At 45.8% G+C, this 23,018-nt stretch overlaps 1 protein-coding gene across 2 annotated transcripts in view; it reads left to right on the top strand.

The window, feature by feature from the left end:
- Window positions 1-814: 814 nt before the first annotated feature.
- The window catches only part of LOC138373898 (chromodomain-helicase-DNA-binding protein 9), a 231,781-nt gene continuing 209,577 nt past the window's right edge, over window positions 815-23,018 (top strand). For both annotated transcript variants that reach the window (XM_069456533.1, XM_069456532.1), the window contains exon 1: window positions 815-888. The gene's annotated coding sequence lies outside the window, so the exon portion shown is untranslated. The remainder of the gene's footprint in view (window positions 889-23,018) is intronic.

The following is a 23,018-nucleotide window of genomic DNA, read 5'->3' as shown; positions in this document are numbered from 1 at the left end:
TGTTGAGTACCAGCTAAGAAGGTCTCAGCCTGGAGCAGCTCTCCCTCCATCCTGGGAGACAACTGGAAATATCAAGAGGTGCTTTGGGGGGTCACAACGAGGAAGGGCGGCTGCTGGCCTTTCCTGCGAAGGAGTTGGGGATGCTAAGTGACCCGCAGGACCAGAACAGCCCCATCCAAACAAAGGCAATGGCACAAGGGCGAGAAACACTACCTGGCTTGCCAACTCCTGACAGATCTGACTGTCTCTGTGACTCTGCGCGGGGTCTGACCAGACCGGATGTGCAGAGGGGATGGATGGAGCTCGGCCAGAGTGAACGGGGAGAGATCAGCACAGGGGCAAGGGGTTTGGGGTCGGCCAGAAGAAAGGGTTGCGGGCAACCCTGGGCTTGAGACAAACTCAGTCCTTTCCATCATTTGATGGTCCCTGCGTATCTAAAAGAGAAACTGCCAATCTGGGGTGCATCGGAAGCTGCTGGATGAAAGAAAAGAATCCTGAGTCAAGCCAGGAAAATCCCACCTTGGGTCCCAAGCCAAGGGCCTGACAGTCCCCCTCCTCCTTCCCTCCCCCCACCCGCGTGCCCCCAAGAGAAAGTTCAGCAAGATCAGGTCCCAGTGCCCTGCAGGGGATCAGGGCGACCCCGCCCCAGGCCGGATCCGAGCCCTGGGGCTCCCCGCGTGTGGGGAGGCCGCCCACGTGCGCAGCCCTGTCCTGTCTGCATTTCCGCCCAGCCGCGCTCCCGCTGCCAGGCCTGGCCCTGCGCCGCCACCACGCGCCCACTAGGTGGCGCCTGCGCTCCAGTGGGCGCCGCTCCGGCGCAGGCAAAGGCGACAACTCCAACCTGAGCACCAGGATTCCGGGGACTGGAGGGCACCGCCGGCAGCCAAGGTAGGATTCCTGAGCCCTGGGCGTTTCCCCGGAAGCTGCGTGGTGGGGGTGGGCAGCTGGGCGGCCGCGGAGCACCGCTCGCGGTCTGCAGAGATAACCCGAGAAGTCGGAGCAGCCGCACGTGTCATTGCCGCCTAAGGGGGCCCGGAGACCCGCAGTCTCCAAGCTGGGCCTAGGAGCAGAGCAGAGCAGAGCACCAGGTCGCTGGCACACAAACATCTTCCACTGGTCTTTGCCTCTGGAAAGCGTGCCCAAACCCCCAAGACAACAAGTCCTAAAAGCAGAAGGAGCTGCGTTGCTGATAAGATCCAAAACACCACTTCTTAAACTTGTCTGCACGGTGGCATTGCTTGGGGAGCCTTAAAAAAACGCTCATGCCCCACTTCCACCCCCCAGAGACTCAGACGTAACTGGTCTGGGTTGAGCACTGGGCGTATGGATATTAAAATGTTCCAGGAGATTCCAGCTTGCAGCCAATTTTGAGGACCCTTGATCTAAAGAGTTAGAGAAAAGCTGAGGACATTTGTTTGTTATGGCCCAAAATGCTGATGACTCCCTCCTCCTTTCCCCCCTCCCCTCCCCCCACTATTCCTCCTCCTGCCCCTCCTCCTCTTTCTCTTTTTCCTCCTCCTCCTCCTTTTTCTTGTGCCTGTGCCTTTGTGAGGTCAAACCCAAGATAACAAACCAACACCCCTCCTTCCCCTCCCCCCAAAGGGCTGGTTCTGAAGGGACTGAACTGGAAAGTGAGCAGAGAACAGAGAGACACAAGTGTGGAATGTGAGAGAAGACTATTTATATAACAGCACTATTACCAGCATGGGCTTGGAGTCCCTGATGGTCCCTGATGATCCCCGATGCCCACTGAACCACCCTCAGCTTCAGTTTCTTATCTGCAAAATGGTTATGGCAGTATAAAACCCTAAGGGGCGTCATGGGAATTGTTAACAATGAAAGCTAGAGTTTACTAAGGGTTTGCCGTGTGCCAGGCACTGTGCTAAATGCTTTCTGTGCATTGCCACATTGACTTTTTTTTTTTTTTTTTTTTTGAGACAGGTCTTCCTCTGTTACCCAGGTAGAGTCCCGTGGTGTCAGCCTAGCTCACAGCAATCTCACGCTCCTGGGCTCAAGCGATCCTCCTACCTCTGCCTCCCAAGTAGCTGGGACTACAGGCGTGTGCCACCATGCCCAGCTAATTTTTTCTATTTTTAGTAGAGATGGGGTCTCACTCTTGCTCAGGCTGGTCTCGAACTTCTGAGGTCAAGCCATCCTCCCGCCTTGGCCTCCCAGAGTGCTAGGATGACAGGTGTGGGCCACTGCGCCCCACGTCTGCTGCCACACTGACTTCTGACCAAAACCCACAAGCAGCACTATAAGTACCCCATTTGACAGCTGAGGAAGCCGAGCCTCAGAGAGACCCAGGAACTTGCTCAAGGTTATATAATTAATAAGAGGCAGATGCCATGCTTGAACCCAGGCAGTCTGATCCAGAATGTGCAAAAGAACAATACTCTCCTGTCTCCCTTGTTGACGGAGAACATGGAGAAGGCACTAGCACAGGGGCAGGCACGTGGTGTGTCTCTGTAAACACTAGCTATCATCATTGCTGGGAACAAAGCGCTTCCACTGAATTGACTCACTCATTCCATATATAGTTATTATTGAGCGCCTACTGTGTGCCAGGCAGTCTTCCAAATGCTGGAGCTAAAACGGTAAGACAGAGGTAAGGCAGCCCTCAGTGAACGCCCATTCTAGGGAATGAGAGAAACAGGATGAAAGTACCTTGGATTCTCATTATTTGCAAGCTCCGCATTTGCAAATTCATCTACTTGCTAAAACGTGTTTGTGACCCTAAAACCAATCTCCATGGCATGTTCGCAGTCATATATGGACGTGTGCAGAGCAGTGAAAACGTTGAGTGGCCCAATGTGCATGTTCCCAGCTGAGGTCAAACGGACAGACCTCTGCCTTTTTGTTTCAGCGCTTATACTATAAACAAGTGTTCTTTCTGTGATCTATGTAGTGCCACATTTTTTTTTTTTTTGAATTTTTGTGTTTTTTGTTTGTGATTTGGCTGCATAAAATGGCCCCTAAGCATCGTGCTAAATGCTGTCTAGTGTTCCTAAGCATAAGAAAAGGCTGTGGTGTGCCCTATGCAGAAAATATGTGGGTGTTACATAAGCTTCATTGGGGCATGAGTTGTAGTGCCATTGGCTGAGTTCAATATATCAACTACAAGACGTAGTGAGTAAGGTGTCTTTAAAGGGAAACACACATAAACCAAGGTTATGTATTGATCTGCCAGGCAGTGGGTGTGATAAGGAAAAAGTGTTTTGGCCAGAAAGTGCAGCATGTGCAAAGGTGGCCAAGAGCTTGGCAAGGTCAGGGAACTCAAGGAGAGCCAGTGGGCAGGGAGTGTGGTGGTCAAAGGGAGCAGAGGTGCAATAATGCAATAATAGGCTGGACAGAGAGGCTGGGGCCAGGTGGCATAATGTTTTGTGGGCAGCTCTCATTTCATCCAATTAGCACAGTAATCCTGGCAGGCTGGACAGGATCGTTTCCGCCTTTGACAGATGACAAAATTGATGTTCCGTGCCATTAAATGACTTGCCCAGAGTTACACTGTTGGTAAACAGCAAAACTCACTCCACCCCACCCCTTCATCTTAACCTGATGTTGAACAGACATTTAGTTATCGAACAGAGATCTCAGGACACGGTCCTGGGCTGGAGATTTGGTTTGTTTGGGGGAGGAAGTCAGTAACCAAGTGGCAGCAAAACCCATCAAGTGTAGATGAAACCACCTGGGACAGTGGCAGGGTGTGGAGATGAAAGTTCTCATGTCCTTTAACTCAGTGGTCCCCAACCATTTTGGCATCAGCGACCAGTTTCATGGAAGATAATTTTTCCATGGGCTGGGGATGGGGTGGCAAGGGGATGGTTTCAGAATGATTCAAGCACATTACATTTATTGTGCAGTCAAAGCTCTCTGCTAATGATAATCTGTATTTGCGGCTACTTCCCAGCACTAGCATCACCGCCTCAGCTCCACCTCAGATCATCAGGCCTTAGATTCTCATAAGGAGCGCACAACCTAGATCCCGCGCATGCGCAGTTTTAGAGTAGGATTTGAGGTCCTATGAAAATCTCATGCCGCTGCTGATCTGAGAGGAGGCGGAGCTCAAATGGTGATGTGAGCAATGGGGATGGCTGTAAATACAGATGAAGCTTGGCTGGCCGGCTGCTCACCTCCTGCTGTGCAGCCCAGTTCCTAACAGGGCATAGACCAGCCTGCAGCCCAGGAGTTGGGGACGCGGCTTTAAAACATAAAAATATTCCTAGTACAAAGACATTAATGCATCAATGAAAGAGTCTCAGAAACTGCTACAGAGGGCAGGAGGAGTGAGAGTGATCATAAAGATGTAGAAAAAGGGATGTGAAGTTCTGATCCAAACCACCCCCTGAATGCTGGGTCTGACGATTGGCTTCTGCATTCTTGGGGCAGCCAGGCCTCAGCCTGCCTCTTGTCCCTTGAGCAGGGATCAGCAAACTTGTTCTGTGAAGGTCCAGATAGTAAGTATGTTGAGCTTTGTGGACCAGATGTTGTCAGTTGCAACTGAAAAGTCTCACTTAACGTTGTCAGTAGGATCTTGGAGACTTTGATGACGTACAGCAGGTCCTTAAATAATGTCATTTTGTTATAATGCTGATGGGAAACTCTGCCATTGTAAACACAGCCACAGATGGTATGTAAACAAATGAGTATATCTGTATTCCAATAAAACTTTATGGACACTGAAGTTTGAATTTCACATAATTTTTATGTGTCACAAAATGTTATTCCTTTAATTTTTTTCAACCATTTAAAAGTATACATAAAAAAAAAAATCTTAGCTCACAGGTTGTACAAAAACAGGCAGTGGCCCAGATGTGGGCCATGGGCTGTCATTTGCTGACTCTTGATCCTCCACAACATAGGACCGAAGGATCAGAAGGATACTATGTGTCCATCTATAACAGTTGAATCCCTACCTAACCCTCGAATCTCCACTGAACATGCTCAGCCATTTCTTGAGTGCCCCAGTAGAATGGAACTTACCTTCTCACCCAGCAACTTGTTCCATTGTCGGAAGTTTAAAACTGTGCCATAGTTAGGGTTTCCCCCAAAACAGATCATGAGGCAAGGATTCGGGTGCCAGAATTTTATCTGGGAAGTGATCCCGGAAAGCCCAGTGAGAATGAAGTGAACTGAGGAAGGGAGAGAAGGCAATAAAGGATGTGTTGATGAGCGAGTTACCACTGGGCCGTGGGGGCTCAATCCCTCGGGGACCCTTGGAGAGACTGTGGAGCACATTTCAGAAATGTCCCACAAGGAGACAGGGAAGTGGGGCTATTTCCCCAGCTCCTGCCCCTCATCGGCTGAGGGTTGCTCCTAAGCCCTTCCCTCCCTGACAGGGCTGGCCTGTCCCACTCACTGGCTGCTCTGCACACCCTGTGGCCTGAAAATGACTTAATGCAAATCAAAGTAAGAGCCAGCCAGTGCATCTAGAAACCCTCTGCAGGTAACCTCCGGGGTGCGCTGAGGAGTATGGGTGGGGCACCCACAGCATCTGCTACAAAATGTTTCTGTCTTTGCTTTCTGAGATGTGCTACTCGAGCCACTGGGGGCCATGAGAGATGGTTTAATGCAGCACAGAGGGAGATGAGGCGCTAAAGAGCATGAAGTCTTAGACTAGGAAAAATATTCCCTTTTGAACCGGCTCTTTGATCCTACCCTGCCTGCAGCTCAGCACCCTCAGGCGGCCCTCTCTCCCCAGAGCAGGTGCTCCACCCACACTGGCCTTTCACTTCCTTGAACTTGCCAGACTCTTCCTTCTGACTAGAGTCAACAGAAGTCTCAGTGAAGTACTAGAATGCTTTGTAACACTTGCTTGTCTCCCTTTTAATTGAAAAGACAGCAGTCTTCCAATTCAGGGCACTTAACAGGCAGTAGTAAGTGTGACCATTTGATAACATTGTTAAAATGGTAACAATCTAATGACATTGTTTCATTTTATGTTTATCTGTACAGTTTCTACCGTTACTAACTTTGCATGTACAGTAGTAATAAGTTTCCTTTAAAATAAATTTATATAAATCATGTGTCCATTTAAAGAAAAATATTAAATAATAGGATAGGTAGGCCAGGCGTGGTGGCTCATGCCTATAATCCTAACACTTTTGGAGGCCGTCACAGGAGGATTGCTTAAGCTCAGGAGTTCGAGACCAGCCTGAGCAAGAGTGAGTCCCCTTCTCTACTAAAAATAGAAATAAATTATCTGGCCAACTAAAATACATACACAGAAAAAAGTAGCCGGGCATGGTGGCACATGCCTGTAGTTCCAGCTACTCGGGAGGCTGAGGCAGGAGGATTGCCTGAGCCCAGGAGTTTGAGGTTGCTGTGAGCTAGGCTGACGCCACGGCACTCTAGCCCGGGCAACAGAGTGAGACTCTGTCTCAAATAATAATAAGAAGAAGAAGATAGGTGGTATGAGAATATAATGAAATATCATAGCCACCGCTTATTGAGCACTTGCTTTGTACTAGATGCTTTTCTAGGCACTTTTTGTGTATAATTCCATCAATCCTCACCAATATGGGTAAAGTACTATTTGAAGTAAGCACTACCATTAGCCCCATTTTACTACTGAGAAAACAGACATGGGAAGTTGAGTAACTTGCCCAAAGTTATATAGCCAGTAAGTGACAAGCTGGAAAATCAACCCAGGCGGCCCTGCTCCAGAGTTTGTGCTCTGAACTGCAGGATTACACTGCTTCTCACAAACTTGACAAAATAGAAAGGAAAAAAAAAAAATATGTGAAGGCGATATTTGAGTAACTAAAGTTAGAGGAAAACTGCATTTAAAGGTTCCTCTGTTTTATCTATATTCCTATATCTGTATGGTACCCCTTGGTTGCCACACTTCCTTCTAGAGCCTCAGAGAATAGATTTATCCCCTTTTCATTATGACGGTCCTTTAGATATTTGATGACAAGGAACTGGTTGGCCCTCCCAGATCCTCCTTACTCTAGATTAAACATCGCCCATGCCTTCCTTCTGCTTGTTCTCTATTGCATGTTCTTGGCATCTTCCCCCAAGCACAGGGGGGCTATTTATTCCTTTTATTGTTTTGTTTTGTTTTGTTTTGAGACAGAGTCTCACTCTGCAGCCTCAAACTCCTGGGGTTAAGCAGTCCTCCTGCCTCAGCCTCCCAAAGTGCTGGGATTACGGGCATGAGCCACCATGCCCAGCTCTTCCTTATTCTTGCTTATTCAGCGGAACCTATAAAGTTAGTTTTGTTGCTGTAGCACTTTTTTTTTTGCTGGTCTCCCACAGCTCATTCTGGGCTCAGGGTAGATAGTTGCAGTTGGGGTGACTGAGGTGGCAAAGGGCAGCTACACAGTGACGTGCAAGGGGGGGAGGCCAGCTGGTCCATGGAGGGGAAACGCGTCAGGGCCAGCTCTGCAGGAGGTGGTGATCCTGGTTCTTCGCCAGCCAAAGATGGAGGTTCTTTAGTGCATTGGAGCTAACCAGGCTGAAAGCGACGGAATAACCGAATTCACAGGAGCCTGGTGAGGAATCCAGGCCACAGATGTGTTAAGTCACAGTGGGAGACGCAACTGCAAAGCAGCCTGAAACCTTTATGCGAGCTTGTCAGCACATTCTTTCTCCTGTGGGAAAGTCTGCACGGCAAGCCAAATTCTAGTTAGAAGGTTAGTATTTGTAGAATCAAAGCAAGGTTAGCAAGATGAATGAGTTTAATAGCTAGGGTAGCCTAAGGTATTTGTATCCTCTGAGGGCTAGAAGAGTCTAGCACGGCAGCACTGCCGGTATAATTCCCCATCCCTGTGCTCCTGGTAGACACGACTAATCAATTACCGTACCTTCTCCTTCCTCCTGCTTTCTGAACCAGCGGTAAGATTCTTATCCAGAGAGGATTCCAGGGAGCTCTGGCCGGACCTCTGAGCTGCCTATAATATTCGAGGAGGTTTTCAGAGCTCCCACTACTCTGGACGACGTGGAAGACAAGACAGACTCTCAAAGACTTGCTCTTTGCTATTGCTTTTTCTGAGCTCCTCACATACCACCATTTCTCTCTACCTATTATTCCTTCAGCTTATAGTAATACAATTGGCTTGCTTTTTTTTTTTTTTTTTTTCCCTTGGTGAAGTCTTGATTTGGTTTCCAGGCCTTGATCTCCCAGCTTTGTCCAGAGACACATCCTGTCCCGTCCTTAAGGATTTCTGCAGATCAGTATTCACAGATGTTGTGTGCATTCCACTGATAGATACTCTCCTTGTGTTTTGGGGTGACTTATTTTGTACCGCCCCCCCCCCCCCGAAGCAGTTTGCTGGGATGTTGGATTTTGTTCTATTACAGAATTGCAAAGCATCACAATTTTAAGTTGTCACTACTGTTGTCACTCAGCTACAACTGGGGCCTGGAATACAAGAGGTGCTAGAGAACAGTGACACACAGGAGTGTCACTAAACCCAGCAAATCATTGAATTTGCTGCTTTTGAACGCTGGTAATGCTTAACCAAAGAGTTAGAGTCAGCCTCCCAAAGTGCTAGGATTACAGGCGTGAGCCACTGCGCCCGGCCTGAATTTGTATTTTTAAACTAGCTCCCAAGGCATATCTTATATGTTTTAAGGTTTGAAACCCATGTAGGCCGGGGTGCATACCCAGCTCCACCACTTACTGGCTGTGTGTGCCCTTGGGTAAACTGCTTAACCTCTAGAGCTTCAGTTTTCTCAGCTGAAAAATGGAGCTAATATTGCTACCTACCATTTAAGGTTATGGAATAAGATGCACATAGTAAGTCCTCTATGAATAGAAGTTGTTGTTATTGTTAGTCTGGCATTCAAATTCCTTCTGGATCTGGCTCCAAATCCAGACTTAGCTTCCAAGGTAACAAGACAACTGGCTTGTGTGGCAGATGTTCCCACACTGAGTCACCTTCTCGCTAATCACCTCCTCTCCCCTGCTCTGCCAATCCAGCATTCTCTCCCACCTTCTGCCTCTCAGCCATACCACACTTCAGCCGAACACATGGCCTGCCTAAAGTGCCGTCCCCCAATGCACACATCCGCACATCCTCATTCCCTCAAACCCACACAAGCACTACTTCCTCTGTGACACCACCTGAGAGCCAAGCAAGAAGTCCCCTCTCCTCCTGGGAACTGCCACAGCACCCACAGCCCTTACTCTCTAGACCCTGTGTCAAAGCAAGGTGCACTGGCCTGGCGCGGTGGCTCACGCCTGTAATGCTGGCACTCTGGGAGGCCAAGGCGGGAGGATCGCTTGAGCTCAGGAGTTGGAGACCAGCCTGAGCAAGAGCGAGACCCATCTCTACTAAAAATAGAAAAAATTAGCTGCGTGTGGTGGCACACACTTGTAGTCCCCCAGCTACCTGGGAGGCTGAGGCAGGAGGATGGCTTGAGCCCAGGAGTTTGAGGTTGCTGTGAGCTAGGCCGACGCCACGGCACTCTAGCCCTGGCAACAGAGCGAGACTCCGTCTCAAGAAAAAAAAAAAAAAAAAAAGCAAGATGCACTGTCCTCCCCCCTGATCAATCCTCAGCTCTCCCACCTGCACACACTGGGCTCCCGTACAAGCCTGTAGTCTTGTTTGCACCTGTGGTAGGTTTTGACAGACAAAGGAAATGGGGAAAAGGCCATATCCGGGGTGCTAACTGGGTCTACCTGGGCAGCCTATGAGGGCAGAACTTCTCAGAGATTGAGAGGCTGAGCCTGGGTCACTTACAGTATTTTGCACATATATCTACATATTTTTTCTTGTCTTCTTTTTATTTGTTCTTTACCTTGAAGCTTCACCTCAAAGAATATCTATGTGTTTTATTATGGTAAAATATGCATGATATAAATTTACCATTTTAACCATTTTGTGCATTTCCTTTAGTTCAGTGCATTAAGTACATCACATTGTTGTACACCCATCACCTCCATCCATTTCCAGAACGCTTTTCATCTCCCCAAACTGTCATCCCCATTAAACTCCCCATTCCCCCTCCCCCCAGCTCCTGGCAACCACCATTCTACTTTCTGTCTCTGAATTTGACTACCCTAGGGACCTCTTATAAGTGGAATCATACAGTATGTATCCTTTTGTGACTGGCTTATTTCACTTAGCAGAATGTCCTCAAGGTTCATCCATGTTGTAGCATGTGCCAGAATTTCATTCCTTTTTAAGGCTGAATAATACTCTGTTGTATATATATAATACATTTTGTTTATCCATTCATCTGCTGATAGACACTTGGATTGCTTCTACCTTTTGGCTATTGTGAACAATACTGCTGTGAACATGGTGTATAAATATCTGTTTAAGTCCCTGTTTTCAGTACTTTTGAGTATATACCTAAAGTGGAATTGCTGGGTCATATGGTGATTCTGTGTGTAATTTTTTGAGGAATCACCATATCATTTTCCATAGCTACTACACTTTTACATTCCTACCAGCAATGCACAAAGGTTCTAGTTTCTACACATCCTTGTCAATACTTATTATTTTCTGTTTTTTTTTTTTTGTTTTTGATTTGATCATAGTTATCCTATCCTAGTGTGAAGTAGTATCTTCTTGCGGTTTTTATTTCCATTTTCCTTATGATTGTTGGTGTCAAGCATCTTTTCATGTGCTTACCGGCCATTTGTATATCTTCTATGGAGAAATGTTCATTCAAGTCCTTTGACCATGGGTTGTTTTTGTTTATTTGTTTGTTTGTTTTGACAGAATCTAGCTCTGTCACCTGGGCTAGAGTGCAGTGGCCTCATCATAGCTCACTGCAACCTCAAACTCCTGGGCTCAAGTGATCCTCCTGCCTCAGCCTCCCGAGTAGCTCTGACTACAGGTGTGCACCACCACACCCTGCTAATTTTTCTATTTTTTGTAGAGATGTGGTCTCATTCTTCCTCAGGCTGGTCTAGAACTCCTGGCCTCAAGCAATTCTCCTGCCTTAGCCTCCCAGAGTGCTAGGATTATAAGTGTGAGCCACTGTGCCCAGCCACCCATGTTATTTTTTAATCAGGCAGCCTCCTAAACCAGAATGTGTTCAAAGAGACTCTCCCTTTGCCCATTTTTTAAAGCAAGCTGAGTTGTTTGTTCGTTATTGAGTTGTAGGAGGGTTTTTTTTTTTAAAAAATATTTTTTTTTTTTTTTTTTTGAGACAGAGTCTCACTCTGTTGCTCAGGCTAGAGTGAGTGCCGTGGCGTCAGCCTAGCTCACAGCAACCTCAAACTCCTGAGCTCAAGCGATCCTCCTGTCTCAGCCTCCCGAGTAGCTGGGACTACAGGCATGCGCCACCATGCCCGGCTAATTTTTTCTATATATATTTTTAGCTGTCCGTATAATTTCTTTCTATTTTTAGTAGAGGTGGGGTCTCGCTCTTGCTCAGGCTGGTCTCGAACTCCTGAGCTCAAACGATCCGCCCACCTCGGCCTCCCAGAGTGCTAGGATTACAGGCGTGAGCCACCGCGCCCGGCCTAAAAAAATATTTTGGATATCAGTCCCTTTCCAGATACATGATTGCAAATATTTTCTTCTATCTGTGGGTTGCCTTTTCACTCTGTTGATTGTGTCCTTTGATGCACAGAAGTTTTTGATTTTGATTAAGTTCAGTTTACCAATTTTTTTCTTTTGTTGTCAGTGCTTTTGGTGTTGTATCCAAGAAATCATTGCCAAATCTAATGTCATAAAGCTTTTCCCTTATGTTTTCTTCTAAGAGTTTTATGGTTTGAGCTCTTACGTTTAGGTCTTTGATCTACTTTGAGTTAATTTTTATTGGTGTAAGGTAAGGGTTCAGCTTCATTGGTTTGCGTGTAAATATCCAGTTTTCTTAGCATCATGTGTTGAAAAGACTGTCCTTTCCCCACTGAATGGTCTTGGCACCCTGTCAAAAATCATTTGAACACATATGGAAGGGTTTATTTCTGGGGTCTCTATTCTCTTCCATTAGTATATCCGTCTTTATTTTGATTACTTTAGCTTTCTAGTATGTTTTGAAATCACAATGTGTGAGTCTTCCAAATGTGTTCTTTTTCATAATTATTTTGGCTCTTTGGGGTCCTTGATATTTCGTACAAAATTTTAGGATGGATTTTTCTATTTCTGCAGAAAAGTCTTTGTGATAGAGATTGCATTGAATCTGTAGATCACTTTGGGTAGTATTGACATCTTAATATTAAGTCTTCCAAGCCATGAACATGGATGTCTTTCCATTTGTTCATGTCTTCTTTAACTTCTTTCAGCAATGTTTTGCAGCTTTCAGTGTACAAGACTTTTGCCTCCTTGGTTAAGTTTATTGATAAGTATTATCTTCTTTTGAGGCTCCTGATATATTGAAAAATGAAGAAATGCACAATAGGATACCAATATGGTAGTCGATTTTAACTGTTTTATCTTCTCAGTGTGTCTCAGAAACAGAGTATGTAGAAAATGTGGGGTTATAGAGTGCCAAATGCCTGGGTGTAAGTTGTGTCACAAATGTAAGCGCCTGCCCATTTACCTCCACTGTGACCGTAGGGAAGGGTCTGGGGGCTCCTCGTACTGGGGCCAGAATGGGAATAGCGTAACATTCCCTCAGGTGGGCCCTCCTGAGGGACCCAGCACAGGTTTGTCATCACCATAGGCCTAATCAAGACATCTTCCCAGAAAGTGATGCTGAGAACATTCAGACACCTCCGAAGCCTCAGGCTAGAAGACCCCAGAGCCCCAGCGTCACGGAGACTTTCCACCTGCAGCAGAAGCAGCACGCAGAGGTACAAAAGAAAGAGACCAACCATCTTGCCCATCCCTCCTTTCTGCTAACCCTGCGGGGATTTTGTCGTCCGTGTTTCTGGCCTGCATCAGTTTGAATTTGAAGGGTTTTTCTGAGGACGAAGGTTGAGGGAACAGAGTGTGACGGTCAGTCCCTGTCTGGGCAATTCCCGTACCCCTGGAAGGCTTCTCAATGGCAGGCCTCTCCTCTTCTGTCAACCATTTGGGGGCTTTCTTGCCCTCAGGAGAGCTGATCAAACTGTTCTTTTTTCAGGCATTGGTTTTATTTTGCTGCTTGTTCTTTTGGCCTCTGGGGATACATATGCAACACACACACACACACACACACACGTACACACACTGCATTCGTTATCACTCCAAATGTCTGCAGAATTCATAGTCCCCCATGTCTGGAGACAGTCTCTGTCTCCTTTTCTCTCTTCTTTCTACCTTCTCCTCTCCTCTGCTGAAACCTGTTGTTGTCTTATTCCCAGCCGGAAGCCCCCTCTGTCACAGGGCCAGCTTCCCGGCCACTTGTTCCACTCCAGCTGCTGCTCCTGCAGGCCCCAGCCAACTCCTATTTCCATAGCAACTGAAACTCATTTTTCCATCCCTGCATTTCTACTTTAGAAAGGAAACTGTAACAGTCTTTTTTTTTTTTTTTTAAATTAGGACTCCTTTATTTTTTTACCAATTTTTTTACTGTGTTAAAATATGCATAACAAAATTTACCATCATAACCATTAAGTGTACAATTCATTGGTATTAAATACATTTATAATGTTGTGCAACCATCACCACCATCCATCTCCAGAATTCTTTTCATCTTGTAAAACTGAAACTTTGTGCCCTTTTGATTTTCTCCTCCCCACAGCCCCTGGCAACCACCATTCGACTGTCTGTCTCTATGAATTTGACTGCTCTAAGTACCCCATATAAGTGGAATCATACAGTATTTGTCTTTTTGTGACTGGCTTATTTCACTTATCATAATATCCTCAAGGTTCATCCATGTGGTAGCGTATGTCTGAATTTCCTTCCTTTTTAGCTGAATAATATTCCATTGTCTGTACATATCATACTTTGCTTATCCATTCATCTGTCAACAGGCGATTTAGTTGCTTCTGCCTCTTGACTATTATGAATAATGTGCTATGAACATGGGTATACAAATATCTCTTTGAGACCCTGTTTTCAATTCTTTTGGGTATATACCCAGAAGTAGAATTGCTGGATCATATGGTAATTCTATTTTTAACTTTTTGAAGTCCTGACATACTGTTTTCCCCAGCAGGTATATATTTTTCACATTCCTACCATCAGTGCACAAGGGTTCCAATTTCCCCACATTGTTACCAGTGCTTATTTTCTGGGTTTTTGAGAGTAGCCATCCTAGTGGGTGTGAGCTGGTAGCTCATGGTAGTTTCAGTTTGCATTTGCCTAATGATTAGTGATGTTGAGCATCTTTTCATGTGCTTATTGGCCATTCGTATATCATCTTTGGAGACATGTCTATTCAAGTCCCTTGCCTATACTTGTTTTTTTTTTTTTAACTTTTTTTTTTTTTTTTTTTTTTTTTGAGACAGAGTCTCACTTTGTTGCCCAGGCTAGAGTGAGTGCCGTGGCGTCAGCCTAGCTCACAGCAACCTCAAACTCCTGGGCTCAAGCGATCCTCCTGCCTCAGCCTCCCGAGTAGCTGGGACTACAGGCATGCGCCACTATGCCCCCTTGCCCATACTTGAATCATGTGTTTGTTGTTATTGAGTTGTAAGAGTTCTCTATATCTTGCGGATAGTAATCCCTCATCAAATATACGATTTGTGAGTATTTTCTTTCATGTGTGGGTTATCTTTTTACTCTGTTGATATTGTCTTTTGATGCACAATTTTTTTTTTTTTTTTGAGACACAGTCTCACTCTGTTGCCCGGGCTAGAGTGCCATGGCATCAGCCTAGCTCACAGCAACCTCAAACTCCTGGGCTCAAGCAGTTCTCCTGCCTCAGCCTCCCGAGTAGCTGGGACTACAGGCATGTACCACCATGCCGGGGTAATTTTTTCTACACATACTTTTAGCTGTCCATATAATTTCTTTCTATTTTTTAGTAGAGACGAGATCTCGCTCTTGCTCAGGCTGGTCTCAAACCCCTGACCTCAAGCGATCCTCCCGCCTCTGCCTCCCAGAGTGCTAGGATTACAGGCGTGAGCCACCACGCCCAGCCATTTATTTATTTTTATCATGTATTTTTTTTTTTTTTGAGACAGAGTCTTGCTTTGTTGCCCTGGCTACAGTGAGTGCTGTGGCATCAGCCTAGCTCACAGCAACCTCAAACCCCTGGGCTCAAGCGATCCTCCTGCCTCAGCCTCCCGAGTAGCTTGGACTACAGGCGCGAGCCACCATGCCCGGCTAATTTTTTGTTTCTATTTTTAGTTGACTGCCTAATTTTTTCTATTTTTAGTAGAGACAGGGTCTTGCTCTTGCTCAGGCTGGTCTCGAACCCCTGACCTTGAGCCATCCTCCCGCCTCGGCCTCCCAGAGTGCTGGAATTACAGGTGTGAGCCACTGCGCCCAGCCTATTTATTTATTTTTAAAATTTTGAATTTTTGAATAATTTTCCATTTAGCTTTTATACTGGCACATCTTTATTTAAATTGACAAATAATTGTACATATTCATGGGGTACATAGTGATGTTTTGGTGCATATAATATATAGTGAGCATAAATTTAATTTTTTTATGATATCTAATTTATCTTTTTATTATTTTGTTTAATTCACTAATTTTATTTTTAAATTTTTTAAATTTTATTTTTAATTGACAAAAATGGTTGTATATATATATATGGAGCACAATGTAAGGTTTTGGTGTATGTTTACAATGTGGGGTGATTAAAGCAGACTAATTAATGAGTCTGTTGCCTTACATACTTATCATTTTTTTGTGATGAAAACATTTGAAATCTACTCTTTTAACAATTTTGAAATATACAGTGCATTATTATTTATTATAGTCACCATTCTGTGCAGTAGATTACGAGAGTTTATTCCATCTGTCTAACTGAAACTTTTGTACCTGCTGTAATTTCAACGTTTCCTCCAAAACTAGTGTGTGAATTTAATTGCCATGGTGACAGTATTAAGAGTTGGGACCTTTAAGAGGTGATTAGTTAATGTGGGGGCCACCCTTATGAATGGATTAATGTCATTATCTCAGGAGTGGGTTAGTTATCGTGGGAGTGGGTCCCTAATAAAAGGATGCTGTTTGGTCCCCTTTCCCTCCCTCTGCCTCCTGAGCTCACTTGCCCTTCTGCCTTTCACCTTGGGATGATAGAGCACAAAGACTCTCACTGGATGCCAGCTCTGCACTATTGAACTTCCCAACCTCCAGAAGTGTGAGCCAAATAAATTTCTGCTCATTATAAATTACCAGTCTGTGGTATTCTGTTATAGCAACATAAAACAGACTAAGACAGTATTCTTTGATCTTGTCTATTTTTTTCTTTTGTTGCCTATTCCCACGATAGTCTTTTAAAAGAAAATAAAATGAGCCACATCTGGCATAGTCAACTTGGACTATGCAGAAGTCCTAGCTCCCCCAGCAGTTCCCTAAAGACCTTACCTACTTCCCCTCCCTGCCTTTACTCTCCCAGTTCCTCATGGGTCCTGGCTCAGAAGCAGGTTTGAGCAGATAAGTCTCTGTGGGTCCTTTCTCTCTTTAAATTAATGCAAGATGACTTTGTGCTTTGCCAATTCAGAGAAGAGGAGGGAATTAAAGGCTCTATTACTTTACATCAGGTGATGCTAACCTGTGTCACCAGGAGTATGTACTTATTTACCTTCCCCCTGCCTGGAGAGGTCAGAGGTTGTTTGACTATGTCATTATGTCCTCTCTGAAAATGAGGCTTTTACTCTGCAACCCTTGGGCAGCATAACTCCTACGTTGGTTGAGCAAGATTTGATGACTACACTCCCAGTATGGTTTTTTTGACTAGCAATAAACATAAAGGAACCTTGGCGTATGATGTGAAGGGGCTTGGGAAAGCTCTCCCTTCTCCCAGCCCTCAAAAGACTTTCCTTACTGACCTGGTCCATCTTTGGTGCCTAAAATTCTACCATTGGCTGTGTATGTCCTTGGGCTGACACACCATTTTCTATTAAAAATGCAAAGTGCGTGTTAAACTGTGGTGCGCTTGGACACCTCCACCCCTAGTGCTATATCTTGCACACACCAAGTACTTAATTAGTGTTTGTTTGATTGAATTAATGTTGTAGCATATATAATGATTCGGCAGATGACTTTCGAATCTGACATCTGGCCAGAAACACTTCTAGAACTGAACTCTGGTTAGGCGCTGTGGGCAGAAAATATGTTTAGTCTTTGTCTCTGGTTCTGGGCACAGAGCTCCTAAATCCCTTGGAAATTCCAGAGTGATTGGAGTATCTTTTGTTATTTATAAACAAAACCCCTTCCGATTATTATACGTCAGTTTATGTAGATAGCCTCAGAATGCAGCTGGTCACCAAAAAGACCAAGTGATTGGAGGCTTGGAACTTTCAGCCCCACCCACTGACCTCCTAGGAAGGGAGGGGAGATGCTGGAGATTTAGCCGTATAAGAATTCTTGAACCATGAGATTTGAGGAGCATCTGGGTGTTCCCAGAGGGAGCATGGAAGCTCTGCATCCCCCGGTACCTTGTCGATGCATCACTTTCATCCAGCTATTCCTGACTTGTGTCCTTTATAATGAATGATAAACATAAGGAAAGTGTTTCCCTGAGTTCTACAAGCCATCCTAGCAAATTATTGAACCTGAGAAGGGGGTTGTGGGAACCCCCTGAATTTCTAGCTATTCAGGCAGAAGTCCTGGTGGCCCAGGACTTGTGATGGCATCCGAAGTGGGGGCAGTGTGTGGGATTGAGCCCCTCACCTGTGGGATCTGATGCTAACTCCAGGTAGTTAGTGTCAGAATTGAATGAAATTGTAGGACACCAGCTGGTGCCGGGGAATTGGTTGGCATGGGGAAAAAACCCACGCACTTGTTATCAGAAGTGTTCTGTGGGTAGTAACAGATCTTAGGAGGCATGTTGTGGCAAAAAGGGATTTTCTTTTTTTTTAAATTAACCACTTTTTTTGATTATACCTCCCTTGCACACTACCCACACCTCCATCAACATGGATAACTGAGAGGTACATGTGAAGTGCAGGAATCAGTTTCTAGTATAGCAGTTTGTTATTACAGTTGCTCAAAAAAAAAAAAAAAAAGTGTGCTGGGAAAATAAGGAGTGTCACTCTACACCTCCAAGGGGGAGACGGTGTTTGTCTAAACACAGGTCTTTGTCTCTGCAACATGCTACCCCACCCACCCCTGCTGCCCAAGTGAGCTGGGCTTTTTGAGTCATTCGTGATGTGTTTTTGAACACAACATGGGGGAAGAGCTCCCACAGTCTGTTCAGCCCTCGCTATGAAAAATACAAGCTGCGTTTGACTGAATGACAAAAAGAAATCTGTTGAGCCAGGAAGCGTAGTAAATACCGTGACTCTCTGCAAATGTGCACAGCCCAAACAGCTTTTTCCAGTCTGGAAAAATGAAGAGATTTGTCTGTACAAAACCAGCCAAGTCTCCACCCCTCTCCCTTTCTACCGCTCCACCCCCACCTCCTGGCAAGGCCTCCCACCCTGCCCCAGACATTCAGTCATCAGCTTTCATCCTCTGTGACTTGTATTGCCCCAGGAAATAACATTGCCTCCCCCAAGCATCTTTTAGGGATGTCTGGCTGGCTGGGTTTTGCCAGTCATCTCTGACCTTGGCCAGAGTTGGCTCACAGCACAGCTGTGCGGTAGGCAAAGTGGGTCTTGTGTCTCTTCCCTTGTTCACTCTCTGCTTTCTCCTTCCTCCTCAATCCTTCCCCCTTTTGCTTTGCAAGAACCTTTGTGCCATCCTTACTTCCCTAAGGCAGTGTTTTATAGAGAAGACTTGCCCAGGGTGAGATTTTGAAAGCATCTGCTCTAAGCTGGTTCAGGGGGTGGTGGGGGGTTGGGAAACCCCCCAGCGACTCTCAAAGGCAACCAGATCTGGACAACCTTTGGTGGGTACAGAGTTTCTATAGGGGAGGGACTTGCAAGGAGAATCTGGTTCTGTACCTTGTCTTAAAGATACATTTGCATAACAACCATGCTGTTTTTTTCTTTGGTGGTGTGTTTCAGGGGGTGGTAGTGCTGACAAAGACTGTGGGGCATAAAGCACCCACCTAGGCCACTGGGGCCCTGGAGACAACATATCAAACCTGCAGTTCGGTGCACTGGGAAGGGCACTGGAATTGGAATCACAATTTCAAGGGGTTTGAAGCACAGCTCCTATGAGTAGGGAGTAACTATCTTATTCACCACTCTATCTGCGGTGCCTGGCCCAAGCCTGCCAACAGCAGGTGCTGTCTTAATGGTTGTTGAGTCAGTGAATGAATGAGTGACTTTCACTGCATCCTTTTCCTCTGTGAGCCTCAGTTTCCTCTATAAACAATGCTATAAAAAAATTAACAGCTATTCTACCTAGCTCACCAGGGGTGTGTGTGTGTGTGTGTGTGTGTGTGAGAGAGAGAGAGAGAGAAAGAGAACGAAATGTATGAGTGTCCTTTGTCCCCTGCAAATTGGAATTTAAAAGTCAGTTTGTCTCAGGCTCTATGCTTTACCCCTAGTGTTTGTGATTCTGAGGGGGAGGGCCCATACTCCAGAGTGTTCCCTAAACAGTTCTCCATCCTATATTCTGAGTACCCTGAAGACAGGAGAGCATTTTAAATGTTTTTAACTAAGCAGTTTAAATCTGAGAACAAAGATTTTTAAGGTTCTCAGCCTTGGCTTACGGCCACTGCCGCGTTCATCCCTCACTTGGCTCCAGAACTGTCCTAAGATCCTTCCCAGGATAGAGCTTGCCTCAGCTCCAACAGATCTTCCGGCGCTAGGGGAATCTGACCTGCAGATCTTTGCCCGTGCTGTTTCCTCTGGCCGAAGCATTCTCTGTACGGTTTTCCCTGTCCAATTGCAGCTCTTCCTTCAGATCTCTTGTCTTCAGACCTCAAGTTAGACTCACTAGCCAGGATAGGTCCCCAGCTCTTCCTCTCTGCCTTCCAGGTCATGCCTCCTCCTCCACGCCCTCTGCACGTGCCTTGAGTGCTCACTCCACTGAACTGCAGTCTCCCATCACTTGTCTGCCTCCCTTTGAAACTGTGGGCCCCTCGAGGACTAGGAGTGTGTCTTTCTTGCTCACTGATGTAACCCCAGTGTATATCACAGTGCCAGGTGTAACGAGAAGGTGCTCCATAAACACATATTGATTAAGTGAGTAACAACTGTGTTGGGGAGATGGGGAGGGAGGAAGAGACTGGAGCCACGAAGGTCTTCTTAGGAGGGTATCATGTTTACTGAAGGATGAGAAACAACACGTCTCCCTCTACCGGAGTGGCTTGCATACAAACTGAGTATGCAAGTACACACCCAGACACTCCTGCACACGCCCTGCTGCAGGCAATCGCTGGTGCAACACACTTTCCCTTGCTCTGAAATTTCTCTTCTTATCATCTCCTCCCACTCATCTTCCTTATTCCCTGTATAGAGGGAGTTACAAGACTAAAAGAACCTAACTGGCAGCAAAAAGCGACTGCCAGGGAAAGAGATTAGGTTGTCACACCTTTGCCTAAGATTTTTTTTCTCATCTCTCTGCACTTTAGATTTCTGTACGATTCCATTGCAAGGGAATTCTACTTATCTTTATTATGCACACCTGAACTTTTAAAAATACCTTAGTACATGGTTCTGCCAACTCTTTGAAGTCCTGCCAAATAGTGTCTTTTGGCAAATAGGCCTCAACTCTGTGCCTCAGTTCCCCTCTTTTGGGAGATGAAGAACAGAAGTTGTCCTTGAAACAATTTTGTTGTTCTTTCTTTTTTCTTTTTTTTAAAGAAGAGATCCTTAAATATGCAAAGTTACTGGTCATGACTTAGTCCAGCTTGAAAGAAAGGAAGGTGTCACTTGATTCTTTTAAGTTGTTATTAAGGTTGACTCAAATGTGGTCAGAGTCTGAAGTGACAGTTTGCCCTACCCAGAGAAAGAGTTCTGCACTGGCCTTGGAGAAGAAGAGAGTTTCTGAAGAGGGTGCGAGGGTTGTTGGTAAGGACCCAGCTGGCAGACTGTGTGATAAAATCACAGAAGCCTGAAAGTGTTTCGTCAGCCCCAGGAACAGCAGGCGGTCCCACCGCCTTAGGATGCTGCTCAAGGCCTTCATCTGACCTCCTCCTGGCTTCTGCTCCCCACACTCTCTGCCCTACTGCGGGCATAGAGGACCCACTTCTTAGGGTCAGGCTTGCAAACTGGGGGTGCTCCAATGAACTACAACTGCTAGACAAGTTTTGTTTGGCTCACAGTGTTGGCTTCTGCAACGCTTTTTATTTAAATCAGTTCCCAAATTGGGAGACTGCACATTAAATCCAGATCTTCACTTCTTTTGGAAAAATGGAAGATCTGGCAACCCAGGGCTCACATTCTTCCACAGCAAGAATCAGCCATACGTAAGTAGCTGCTGCCCCTTCCAGAGAGGATTTGCGATCTCCAGTCCCCACTACTCCAGGTCGCTGCCTTTGATCATCTTACCCCCCAGGACATTTATGTTGCCTGCTGGACCTCTGCAGGCATCTGAGGGTTCCTGACTTCTGCCTGGCTGACGACCTTCCATCCCCTGGGCTCTTGGTGCATCAGACATCCTTGTCTCCCTGCCCCCCATCGAAGCTGATTTGTCCACTATGTCAGCACTGAGAGCTGGGTTCTTTCTGCCTTCAAGGGGATGAGTTGCCATTACATACATGGCCACAGGCTAAGAAGCAGGCAAGAGCCTGTTCCTCAGTTCCCAGATAACATACTCCCACTTTAGCAATAACTCTCTGGGAATCATGCCTGTAACTTTCATTTTTCTATGCCATTAGTGATTTTCAAAGAGGAAGTTCCAGCCAGATAAGGGAAGCAGATGGCAGTGTATCAGGCCTCCTGCGGGATAAATATTTTGGAGGAGCCAGGGCCTTTCTGTGAGTTGTTCCTGATAAGCCTTGATCTCCCAGGTTATTGAGGTGTTTTCTCCTAAAGAAGGAATCAGGCCTTGCTTAACCTTGATAATTGAAATCACTGTTCCCCTTGCCCTTCTTTTCATAAACAAGGAAATTGGAACGGAGCTAAGAGAGGCTTTTTCATGCACTTTAGGAAAGAATGAGCAATGGAAAAAGGAAATTGAGAGCTTTGGGGAGTTTATAGCAGAGGAGCGTTTGAGTTTGAAATAGGAGCTGGGAATCCATATGTTTGGGAGGAAAGAAAAGAAAAGAACAGCCACATGCACAGAGCTTCAAGGGTACGTGCGGAAACAGTTATGGGAAAGGGGGCAGGGAAGCCCACGTGGGTCTCCCTTTATCAGACCCAGATGTTCAGGCAACAGTTCTCAAGATGCCCATGAAAGGGCCCAGAGCCTGCTGGAGCAGACTCAGTGTTTTCTTAACTACCAAGAAGCACGTGAAATCAGTGACTGGGAGCTTTCCACTGTGCGCTCAATGACTCCCTGAGGCCCCGCTGGGGTCACTGCGACATCAGCTGTACACAGGCTGGGCTGCCTCGGGGCAGGACTTGAAAGTGGATGGGATCTGGCGTACTGGGTAACTGTCCCTGCCTGTCAGCCCCTGCCAAGTAGAGGCTGCTGAACCTGCCTCTGTTGCCTCCTGCCCCAGATTAACCTTGGAATGAGGGAGGTCGAAGGCCCAGGTTCAGCTCTCAATTCTACCTTGTGTAAATGACTGAGCCTCTCTGAGCCTTAGTTTTACTGTCTTTAAAATAGGAGAAAAACAATTTGTGAGGTGCACACAAGGTAAGTGTAAACAAACTCTGCAAAGAATAAAACAAAAAACATAGTTTTTTTTTTATTATTCATTATCCTTTTAAAAATTACTAAGGAACATTTCAAATGTATGTTCAGGTAGGCAGAATAAACTCTCATAACCCAGCTTCAACAATGATCAACTCCTGGCCAAACTTACTGTATCTATATCTCCAGCTACTTTCCCCATTCTCATGTTATTTTGAAGCAAATCCCAAATATCATCGTGTTTTATCCCATTATCAAACTTATATGGCTGACTTGTCCCTCAACCAATTTTGAAACTTACTCAATCCTCAGGTGGCTCTTTCTGTACCCTTTTCCCCTCCCAGGGTGCCCTCTTCTATCCCCACCGTGCACTTGGTGCCCTGAACGCTTTCAAATCCATCATTCCTACTGACCTGTCATGACTGATAGTAGCTC

The sequence above is a fragment of the Eulemur rufifrons genome, chromosome 23, assembly GCF_041146395.1.
Source record: "Eulemur rufifrons isolate Redbay chromosome 23, OSU_ERuf_1, whole genome shotgun sequence".
Classification (NCBI taxonomy): Eukaryota; Metazoa; Chordata; class Mammalia; order Primates; family Lemuridae; genus Eulemur; species Eulemur rufifrons.
The sequence above is the reverse complement of the archived record's forward strand: the minus strand, read 5'-3'. Positions and strand labels throughout refer to the sequence as shown.